Source organism: Equus przewalskii, chromosome 9 (genome assembly GCF_037783145.1).
Source record: "Equus przewalskii isolate Varuska chromosome 9, EquPr2, whole genome shotgun sequence".
NCBI classification, from domain to species: Eukaryota; Metazoa; Chordata; class Mammalia; order Perissodactyla; family Equidae; genus Equus; species Equus przewalskii.
The window spans coordinates 31,592,777-31,605,089 of record NC_091839.1 but is presented as its reverse complement, the minus strand read 5'-3'; the positions used below and the strand labels follow the sequence as shown (position 1 = coordinate 31,605,089).

Genomic DNA, 12,313 nt, shown 5'->3' with positions numbered 1-12,313 from the left:
CAGATGGACACGTCTTCACCAAGTGAATTTTGTGAGTTTCAGAACTTGTGAGAAGCAGAGGTGACAAAAGCTACAGACCACTGGTCAGAGTCCAAGTAGAAGGTGAGCCCCACTGATGCCTGACCATGTGTCGGGATGGGAAACCCCTTCCACCGTGCCTGTATTCTTATGGCTGGACTGATTATAAAAATGACACAAGACCAGATTATCAGGAAAAAACCCAATTTAATTACATGCGCATGGGAAAATCATGAAAATGATGCTCAAAGAGTGAACAAAACACAGGGAGTATATGCTATCTTTTACGTAAAGAAACAATAAATTTCTGAGGAATTGAGAAGACAAAGAAATAGGTTTGGGGTACGTATTTTGTGAGGAATTTAAACAGAGTTTAGAGTAAATTAACTAAGTTTGTTTACGCAGGCTTCTCAGCCGGGAAGTCCCTAGCTCTGACACAGACCCTGGGTTCTTAGGCTCTCTGAGTAATAGAAATTGACAAGAGGCACAGCCAAAGCCTGAGCCAAGGTTTCATCGGGGCTTATGCTGGAGCACTAGGGAGACAGCGCGGGAGAAGAGGCTCTCTGGCTGGCTTCCTGAAGAGGGCCGTCTTGAGTCTTTTAAGGGCTGAAGGGAGAGCACTGGCTTCATGATTCTCTTGCACCAGAGGTGTTCCGCTTCCCTTTTCCTGGTAGCATCCTCTTCGCACGCCGGGCAGTTGTGGTCCCCGCACCTGCCCAGTTGGTCCAACCTGGCGGTGTTGCTCGCTATTCCCGCTGCGGGAAGGTCGTACAGTGGGCATCTCGAGGCTTTGGGCGCATGCGGGAGTCGGTTCAATTGCTGGCGGGAAGTTGTGCGTTGGAAGGTTACTCATCTTGACTTCAAAACTAGCTGGGCTGGGAGGTGCCGGCTGAGGATGAAGGCCGGAGTCCCGTCCCTATTCCGTCTCAGCTCTGGGGGTAAGGATGCCGGGAGAGCACCTTTCACATGGGAGATTCATTTCCTACTCTCAGGGGAAACAGAGACAAGAGGGTCAGAACGCCGTATTCTTCTCAAGTAACTTTAATTAAAAATAATCAGTATGCTCTTATGGGATATTTTGGGGCGGCCTGCCCTGGGCCCCAACAACCATCCAGTCTGGGGACCTTTGGAGGCCCATACAGCCCACCTCCTGGAGCTAGCCGTGTGAGCCTCAGGGGGCACGTTGAAGTGCTTCAAAAACATAAAATCAAGAATACAGAACAAGAATATATTATTTTACTAAAAGTATTCTAAGCCTATGTTAGCGTAGATATACATACAACTATAAAATATACAATCTAGAGCTTTCATCGGGAATGAGAATTCTTGGACCAAAACAAAGATTTACCAGGGAGACAAAAATAGGCAGACAAGTGACTTAAACAGTAAATAATCTTTTCTGATTGATTTTTTCCCCATCATTAAGAGTCAGTGTCACTGATGTCTGGCTTTCCTCAGGATTCATGACATGAAATCTTTATCTCGAGAAATGTTTGTTAAAAATAAACAAAGTATTGGGGCCGGCTCCCGTGGCCGAGTGGTTAAGTTCACGGGCTCCGCTGCAGCGGCCCAGGGTCCGGATCCTGGGCGCGGACATGGCACCACTCGTCAGGCCACGTTGAGGTGGCATCCCACATCCCACAACTAGAAGGACCTGCAACTAAGATATACAACTATATACGGGGGGCGGGGGGGGGGGGTGGTTTGGGGAGATAAAGCAGAAAAAAAAAATAAAGTATTTAATGTGTCTTTCTATCACATGTTGCCTATAGTGTAGCACCAGGCATTTTGTTGTATCTGCCAGTAGTTATTTATCTGAACGTAAGTTTTTGAAGGACCTGGTTCTGTAAATGCATAAGAATATCATTAAGATTTATGTTTGAATTTTCAGTAGAAACTCATAAGAATCAAATATTTGGCGCTAATGAAGGGAATAGACAGATTTGTCTAATTCTTCTAAATCCTTTTTTTAAAAGACTGCAAAGTTTACAACTGCAAAAGTGTGACTTCTTACAAACTTCATGACACTTATTTTTTGAGAAAAATCTGTGATTAGCAAGTTATATAACTAAAATGAAACTAATTTTAAAATGCAATTTTAAATAAATTTTAAGTTCAATGTATCATTCATGAAACTATTTGTAGTTTTTTCCAAACATTATATCTGAAACTAGTCACCTTTGTCTAAATGCTCTATTTTGATGTGACTTTGAAATACTCATTATTACATTTTCATTTCTTTAGACATCTCCCTGATTTTTGACTCATGTCATTTTCAGGGAAAGTATGTCATTAGAATTTATCTTTTGTATTTTTTCCAATCAAATTCTTCAACTATACTCCTCTTGCTACAAAATTACCTCGTCCAATATGAATATTCTCTTCTCTTTTTATACAGTTCCTCAAAGAATTCATCCAGTCGCAAATCTTCAACTCCTACCTCCACACTAGTTATCACCAAATTTATTCAATTATTAATTCGATCTATAGATATTTATTGAGTGTTTTCTGACCTGTTAGACACTTTGCTGAGTACAATGGTGAGAATGTCTCCCCTCCCAGACTTTCTTTCTTCTTGTTTGTTCATTCATTCTTTTATTCAACAAATATTTAATGGACTGCTACTTTGTGCCAAGGAAAGTACTAACTGGAGGAATTAGAATTTCTTAGAGAAAAGTAAATGGATAATTTCAACTTCGTGAAGTGAGTGCTATTATGATAAAGGTTTTACACAGGGAGCTGTGGAAGATGGACGGGCACGGAGGTTCAAGAAAAGGTCTTGCATTATTTAGTGTCTTGCCTGGGATATCAAACCCAAGTCAGCTGTCTTGGTTTGGGTTTCTCTAGAAGTGACCCTGAGACAAGGATTCAAGAGCAAGTAGTTTATTTGGTAAAGTGGTAGATGAGTGGGGCTGTAGGACAGGGAGGAGAAGGAAGCCAATATAAAGTGTGTGCGATCAATCCATTTACCACCATGGGCAGCTGGACCTCAATCCCTCTAGGGAACTATGAGAAAAGTGCGTTATACAACGCAGAGTGACCAACGTCCCTCTGCCCTAGGATGAGGAACCTGGTTTTTATCTGCCAACTCCCTGTCCACCTTTGTCTGCTTCTGGGGACATTGACTCTCTCACTTCCAGCTTTCCTTATGCATGGCTGAATGTGCTTTTGTGGCTAAAGAAAGCCTTTAGATCAATAAGTGCAGATATTTACATTAAGCAGGCTTGACAGTATATAAATGAAGGTTGCAGGCATATCTACAGGGTAGCAACACCATTTGCCAAACCAGGTAATTCAATAGAAGGAATTTAACACAGGAAATTAGTTACTAAGTTGTCAGAAGTGCTAAAAGAATAAACAGGGAAAAGGTGAGGAGATATCAAGATTAGCAACTACAGGAAGCCACTATGACCCCTAGGGCTAGAGGAACACCGGCAAGAAAGAGTGTCTGGGCCCAGGAACCAGAGCTGTGCAGCAGAAGTTTGAACACTGAGGAGACATAGCACTGCTGGGGATGTTGATTGAAGAAGAGTAAGATAAAGATATACCCTGGTTTTGTCCACTCTCCTCTTTTACAAAGTCTAGCCAATACCTGCCATTGGCCAAACCCAGCTAAGAAGACATCAGCCAAAGGAGCCTGGTAAGTGTGGCTTGAGAGACCAGGCTCTTGTTATACACAGCAGAGTAGAGAAGGGTAGGGGGTAGACCTCAGAGCCCATAGGCCAATAACCAGCACAGGTTTCTTTAGGCTATGTTGCCTAAGGAGAGTTTTCATGATTTTCCTTACCTAATTTTATTTTGCACTGTTTGCCATCAAATTATCTTCATTTTGTTCAGGGTAGTGTTGTTCTTGACCCTAAAATAATACTATGCTCAGTTGTCCCAGTCTACACTTTTCCTTTCTACATTCTAATTGTCTTTCAAAGTCCAGGTCATGTTCTTCCCCAGACATTCCAGTTGGCAATGATATCCCCTTCACTGATAGTTTTTAGTGTGTGTCTGTGTGACAAAGACAGTATTTTATGCTGCTGTGCATCGGTTCCTGTTTATTGAGTGTTTTATTTGCCCTTCCCCACCTTTCTGGAGGGTAGGGACCTATATGAGTTAGAATTATCTTATGCTATTTGATAGAAAAGCAAAAATACTACTGACTTTTTCTCTCATGTAAACATGGATCGTCTTGGCTGATATGACAGTTTCTCTATCATCATGGATCTGCGGCGCTAATCGTAAATATATTACTTCCACTTCGTGATCCAGGTTAGCCATGTGAATCTAACCATTATGCCCACATTCTAGCTAGCAGGATGGAGGCCATGGGGAAGAGGAGGCCAAGACTCCTGTTAGATCACTTCAGGGTTATTACAGATCATAGCCACTTTGGGCCACATAGTTACATGGTCAGAGCTGCATGCCAGAGAGTCAGCATATTGCTTATTCCAAGTAGTCAAATATGTTATGCTGGGTCATTTAAAGAGCAAATACCAAGATGGAATTAGATGTGCAAAAGCTTTACCCGGGGAAATGCCTGTGAAAGATGAAAGAGAGAGAGCAGGAGTACGCAGAGAAGACTTTCAGATCATGAGTCATGCATGTCTGACATCTGTGAAAGAGAAGGAATTGGGTAGGAAGAACTTCATACTGCAGTGCCGCTCTGAGAAAGTCTCAGCCAGCCTGTAGGAAGCCCCAGAGCAAAGATTTCCCATTAAAGAAGTCCTGTGTAGGGCAGGAATCACCCAGCTTTGTTGCCCTCCCTGTGCTCAGTCCTGCCAACAGGTTGTCTCTGACAAAGAGATACGAATGTACGTCTCCAGGATGCCATACCGGGTGACCATGGCCCCCTTGCTTCTATTCCTGTAGGATCTTCCTAGAACCCTTCCTCACACTTCTTTCCTGCCCTTTTAACCTCCAATACAATGTTATATACATAGGTGGTGGAATATTATATACATGTGCTTTCTGAGTGATTTCCTAGCTTTAAATGTCAGTTCATAGACTTTAGCTTTTTCTTGGTTGTCTGAGTAAAACAACACAACCACAAACAAACTAAGATATAACAAGATTATGAGGTCCAATGTTTCTTGGAGAACTAGGAAAATTTTCTGAGAGAGATGATATTTGATTAGTTTTTTAACGGAAGTTGTTAAAGGGGATGATGAGTGGGAATGTTGCGAACACTGAGAAGGGCAGCATAAAATTAAGGGTTCATAGAATTCAGAAGAAGGCAGTGAACACGTATAATTTTACAGATGAGATCTAGTTCAACTGCTCCTATTAGGGAACAGGTGGGGAAAATGAGGCACAAGTAGTAATTTCCCTAAATTCACGCAGTGCAGGGAGGCATCATCCGGCTCAAGCCGCAGGTTTCCGGTGTCCCAGCATTGCGTGTGCTCTGCTCTGCCTCCGACTTCTAAAGTGAGCACCTCTTTTGTAAGGGCTTTATTGCCAAACTTCCCTAACTAATAAATTCCATTTGGAGGTCATATCCCACAAAAGGAATTGAACAGAAACAAAGTGATTTGGGGTTTCAAAGGTCAAGCCAAAGAGGCTATTTTACAGGAAAATGAAAACCTTTGTTATAGTCATTAAGCATAAAAATTGGTGACTGATAGTCATAACGCCTTATGCTCTGGTTAACTTAATCAACAGAATCTGTAAAATATCAATCCATTCGCTATTTACCCTAGGAGATGCTTTTGGAGAAATGTAAGCTTTCATATTAATTGGAACAAATTGCACATAATGGGTTTCTCTAAATGGTCTGATGCCTCACACTGTCAAGTCTTCGCAGTCCAGATCTTGAGGATCACTCTCTTGGGTATAAGGATGCAAACAGCTCCGTCTTCCCAGAGTTGTCCAGCTGAGGTGTAAGAGGATTGCTGCATGAATCACAGGTAATAGGAGTTTGCTGCTCCTTCTCCCATTATTGTAAGGCATAAAATAAACTGCAAAGCTAAACACTCGCCCCAGGCTTACTTACATCTCCATTTCCTTACCTCTGAGAATCCAGGAGCATTTTCAACAAGTTTACAGCTTCATAAGACATTAATATAGCCCTTCAGTTGCAATAATGTTCTGCCAAGTGCGGTGCTCTCCGAATGGCATCATGTATACTACTAATAGCGCACTAAATCTCTCTCAGGTCCCGCCAGCCTCTGTGATCAAGGCTGTTTCAGGGGAGCTGTTTGAAGAGGTTGCTGATTCTCAGTATTGGTAACAAGGAGCCAAAGCGGGGGACTGCATTCAATACTGAAACTATCTATGTCTTGTTTTGCAACAAAAGCTACAGCTTTCTTTTCTCTTTTGGACCTGATGTCTTAGGATCAGAGACAGACCCTCAACAAAGAGAAGATAACTGGTTCAGTTAAGTAACAATAAACGCATCATGCAAATTCCACTAACAAGATAAAAACCAGTTGGATCAGAGTTGTGCAAGTTTGTCCTGACTTTTCTGTTCTGTTTCCCAATCACACGTAGGAAAAAGTGGCCAGATAATTCTAGCGCCTTTATGAAATAGCAAGAGTTTACCTGCAAGTAACGTAATATTCAGAGAGGAGTGGCTCAGGGAGTAAGAATATTGTGTCGAAATGATGCCGGCTCAGTGAGTCGAGGAGTCAAAAGAAAGATTTCTTGGACTCTCAAGGTCTGGCAGTAGTCCTCTTTTATTCAGAGGATAGCATGGAATAGCATGGGGACAGGACCCATGGGCAGAGAGAGCTGCAATGTTTTGAGGGTTAGAGCTAAATTCATAAGGCATAGGTATGTGAGTTATTTCTTTACAAGACAAAGGAAAGATGACGTAAAAAGTCATTAAATGGTATCAGTGCAGGTGGGGTCTGGTTATCGGGTCGTCCTATACTTTCAGATAAGAATCAGATCGGATTAAGTCAGGATGTCCTATGCTTCCCAGAGGATGATACAGATCAGTACTTAGGGCAGGTGACTTTGGGCTTCTCTCCCTGGGGCAGGCTTGATCCTCATCAATATAGTGAGAAGGCTGGAAATAGGTGGTTCCAGGGTTTATTTAAGGATTCAATGACATCATCAAGGATTAAGAATTTTCCATTTTTCCAATCTACCACCCAACATTTATTCTGCTCATGGCCATTATGGTTGGCCAGAGAACATGTCGATCAGCTGTTAATTTAAACAAACAAAAATCCCTGATTCTCAGTGGACTAAATGCCAATTTATAAACTCTGTGAAAATAATGTAGGCTGATACTTTCATGACCTTATACAAGGAAATGGAGGAACTCTTTTAGAAGTCACACACATTTTTAAAAATTATAAAAATTATTAATTTATGTTAAAATTAAAATATTCTATTGATCAAATTATTATGAAGAGAATGAAGATATAAGCCACAAAATAAAAGATATTTATAACACAGCCAACAAAGGAATAAATTCAGAATATACATAACATTCAGTATAATATCTATGAAGTAATAAGAAAAATACAAACATCCCAAGAAAAAAAATGTGCAAAAGGTATTTTATAGCAGAGGCAAAAAAAGGTCCTCAATTATATGAAAGAGAGTTCAACCTATTTAGTAATTAGGTAATTTAGTAATTAAAATCATAGCTGCTATGGACTGAATTTTCTGTCCCCCCGAAATTCATAGGTTGAAACCCAAACTCCCCACTGTGATGATATTTGGAAATGAGGCCTTTAAGAGGTAATGAAGGTCACATTAGTTTATGAGGATGAGGCTCTCATGATGGGATTAATGGGCTTCTAGGAAGAAGAAGCAGAGAGGGAGTTCCCTCTCTCACCATGTGAGGACACAGGGAAAAGGTGGCAGTCTGCAAACCAGAAGGAAAGCCCTCACCAGAACCTGACCGTGCTGACACCCTCATCCCAGACTTCCAGCCTCCAGAATTGTGCAAAAATAAGTTTCTGTTTTTAAGCCATGCAGTCTATGGTGTTTTGTTATGGCAGCCTGAACTGACTAAGACAATAGCATACATCAGATTGGCAGCTATTAAAAAATTAGATCATATCATGTGTGTTGGCCAATTTTTAGATTAAAAGAATTCTCATCCACTGCTGGTGGGAGTATAAATTGGAACAACCACGTTGGAAAACAGCTTGGTATTCCCTAGAAAATTTGAACATGCAAGTGTCCTACATTGCACTCCTAGAAATCTACCCCAGGGAAATGCTTCCAAATCTGCACCAGGAGACAAGCACATGAATGTGTAACACGTCATTGTCCACTATGACTGAAAACCAGGAGCCTGAATGTTTATCAACAGCAAAGTTGATAAGTGTGTTGTGATACATTTATACACAAGAATGCTATACTACAGTGAAAATGACCTATAACTAATTAATCAACAGGGTTAATGTCAAAAAGATACTATGGAATGAAAGAACCAAGTCACAAAATAATTCTTACAATACAATTTCATTTACGTAAACTTCAAAAACAGGTAAGACTGGGGCTGGCCTGGTGGCGCAGTGGTTAAGTGCACACGTTCCACTTTGGTGGCCCGGGGTTCTCTGATTTGGATCCCGGGTGTGGACATGGCGCCGCTTGGCAAGCCATGCTGTGGCAGGCGTCCCACATACAAAGCAGAGGAAGATGGGCACGGATGTTAGCTCAGGGCCAGTCTTCCTCAGAAAAAAGAGGAGGATTGGCAGCAGTTAGCTCAGGGCTAATCTTCCTCAAAAAAAAAACAAAAACAGGTAAGATAAACTTTTATTTTAATCAGCATTATTGAGGCAAAATTCACAATCAAGCAAGTGTAAAATCAAATAGGTTTGGACATATGCATATACCTATGAAACCATCACCACAATCAAGACAGTGGACACATTCGTCACTCCCAAAAGTCTCCTTCTGCTCCTTTGTAATTCCTCCTTTTCATCTCTTTCTGTGCCATATCTCTCTGTTCCCAAGTCACCATAGATCTACTTTTTATTGCTATGTATTACTTTGTCTTTTCCAGAGTTTTATATGAATGAAATAATACAGTATGATCTGTTTTCTTTCACTCAGGATAATTACTCTGAGATCACCTATTTTGTTGTATCAATAGTTTATCCCTTCTTATTGCTGAATAGTTTTCCACTGTATGGATATACCACAATTTATTTTATCCATCCACCTCTTGGCTGACACGTTGATTGTTTCCAGGTATTAGCTATTGCAAATAAAACTGCTATGAACGTTCCTCTACACGTCTTTGTTGGCACATGAATTTCCTTTTCTCTTCAAATGGAATGGCTGAATCTATGCTAGATGTGTGCTTAGCTATTTAAGAAAATGCCAAATTGTTTTCAAAGAAGATTGTACCATTTTACATTCCACCAGGACAATGTGAGCCTTCTAGTTTATCCAAATCCTTACCAAAACCTAGTATGGTTAGTTTTTTCTATTTTAGATATTCTGATAGATGTGTCGTAGTATTTCATTGTAGTTTTAATTTGCATTTCCCTAATTTGCATAGTGACTGATGATATTGAACATCTTTTCATATGATTGTTTGCCATCCATATATCTTCTTTGGTGAAATATCCCTTCAAATCTTTTACCACTTTTTAAATTGAGCAGGTTTTTCCCTCTTACTGTTGAGTTTTAAGAGTGCTTTACATATTCTGGATACAAGCTTTTATCAAATATACATTTTGCAAATATTTATTCTGAATCTATGGCCTTGTCTTTTCATTCTCTTGATAGTGTCTTTCAAGGAGCAGAAGTTTTTAATTTTGATGAAGTCCAAATTATTAATTCTTTTATGGATTATGCTTTTTATATCATATATAAGAAATCTTTGTCTAATCCAAGTTTACAAAGACTTTCTCTTACGTTTTCTTCTGGAAGTTTATGGTTTTAAATCTTACATTTAGGTCTATGATTTTGAATTATTTTTTACATGATATGAAGTATAGATCGAAGTTCATGTTTCTTTCTGCATCTGGACATTCAATTGTTCCAGCACCATTTGTTGAAAAGACTGTCCTCTCTCCACTAAATTACCTTTGTACCTTTGTCAAAACATTGGTCATCCCTATTTGTGTGGGTTCATTTGAGGATTCTCTATTCTAAAACAATACGCAGATAAGTGGTTAGACTAGAAATAAAAGTAAGAGGCTGATTAACACAAATTTCAGGGTCATGCTTACCTTCAGCTGAGTTTACAGAGCAGACAATTGTCAACGAAAATAATCCATAACCAATCTATAAATGAAAATTTTGGAGAGTTTATTCTGAGCAAAAATCTGTGGACTATGGCCCGGGGCATTTCTTCCTGAAGGAAGAAAGGGCACCAAAAAAGTGACGTGTACAGAGTGGTTATATACCCCCAAACAGGATGTTTCACATATGACTGAAATGTCCCTCCCACAATAGTCACAAGATTGCCCTGTCGGCATAGCACTTGATGGACACAGCAGGTAGTGGGTCTGCTATCTTGGTGGGCATAGCAGGAGGCAAGTCTATTGTCTCGAGCTGGGTGGTCACAGGTGAGTGCAGCAATCAGTTCCTAGCCTAAGGAATGATGCTTAATCCTTAAGGGAATGCCAACTTTGGGAGGGGGAGGGAAGTTGCACCTTTATCTCAAGGGCCTTTGTTCTTGCCATAGGGAATATCTAAAGCAGATATACAATGCATGCTCAACGGCCATGGTCAGGCCCTTTTGGAAAGACAAGGTCAGGCCGAATTAGGTTTACACCAAATGGCTTCCTCATATACTCCAATATATCCTATTGCATGCCATTTTTATTTGTCACAATTATGAGATCAAGGAAAGGGTTCTAGGACACAAAATGCTGTGTTCCTTAAGCTGGGTAGTGAGTACAAGTCTCTTTGGTTTTTATTATTAATCATTAAACCTGGTATACATTATAGAAAATCTATTTTATAAACTCTATGAACTCTATATTTCACAATAAAAAAGTAACCCCAAATTGACTTCCCCACAGGTTTCATTAGTCAAAACTGCTTAACATGGCTCCCCCTAAACCAATCATTACCAAAGGTGTGTTGAATTTTTAGGCATTGCAAGCTGACCAAAGGCCAGGTGCTGATTGTTAAGCTATTTTCTCTTACCTCAAACCCACGCGCTTCAACATTCTGCTGCGTCATGCGGCGGCTGGGACTCTGGGAACATCTCCGCCTTGCCAGCTCTCTCCCTGTTAAGCTGACAGTAGAGGGCGCTAGAGGGAGACTGGCAAACAGGAGGAGAGAAAAGGGGTATGAAACGCCGTCACGCGTCCTGCTGCCCTTAGCATGTCCAGGCAATGATGCTTTCGCCAGCCAATTGGTTCCAGTTTTCAGATTTCTTTCCCCGCACTTCTAGACTAGTCTCAGAGTTACCAGAACCAGGCAGTGCCCCCTTCTCTGAGATCTGAGTGCTGCTCTCTTCCCATTTTGGAAGTTCTGATAACCTAAACTCTTCCATTTGTTCCCCAAGAACTGGGAGTGAAGGCTGCTTCGTGCATTTTCTGTCATCGTCACCTCACTGTTCCCTTTTTTGCCTTGTAGTCTCCCAATACCTTCCAATTAACCAATTCTCTGCATCAAATTCACTCTCCTAAACTAGCTGCAGTGGTTTTGCTTTTGCTGACTTGATTCCAGCTGTGTCATTCACGTTAGTTTTTTCTTTCTGGAAGATAAGGTAGCCTGAAAAGAGGAAAAGATACTTGAAAGCTACTACGCAACTTTTTTCACTTTCTTTTAATCAGGTGGTTTGTTACTGTAAGAGCAAGTCTTAGACCAAATTCAGCTACACACTCCTACATTTATGAGCCAGCAGGAACAAAAGTGTTACAATCAATTTTGTAACTCAGTAGTCCCAGTTCCTGTCCTTTTAAGTCCTTGACAAAAACACCATATGAAACAGGTTTCATGGAGGCAGAGCCAACATGGTGTAGTGGGAGGGTTCACTAATCTGCTAGTAAAATCAGATGAGAGGATCCTCCAAAAATATTTTAACACAATTCTGAAGCCGAAGTGAAGACCAAGCTTTGGTTCTAATGACTGTATATTCCTAGACCCTTTCACGCAATGATGAAAAGGCCAGTCTACACACCTTGAACAATGCATTTCACAAGTGGAACAATATTTTCCAGCAAGCCCGCTGGTGCTTTTTAGAGATATCAGAAGGGAGAGCCCTTATGGTAGGGACTCTGAAATGTGGGGACCTGCTTAGAATTTTTCAGTTCTAACTATCTATACCTGGATTAGGGTATTTCAAACGACCACTAACTGCCCCTAGAGTGTAGAAAAAGTAATACATACACATCCAGAGCATGTGTGTTCGTTGATAGTGAAGTATTATTTTGTA

The 12,313-nt window shown here is 40.7% G+C and overlaps 1 long non-coding RNA gene across 1 annotated transcript; it reads right to left on the bottom strand.

Annotated features, from left to right (window-relative positions):
* Window positions 1-208: 208 nt before the first annotated feature.
* On the bottom strand, window positions 209-11,197 carry LOC139085546 (uncharacterized). The gene is made up of 3 exons (XR_011543905.1): window positions 11,077-11,197; window positions 10,152-10,206; window positions 209-1,000 (listed from the first exon to the last, which is right to left on the bottom strand). It is a non-coding gene; the product is annotated as an uncharacterized lncRNA (long non-coding RNA).
* Between the last annotated feature and the right edge of the window lie 1,116 nt (window positions 11,198-12,313).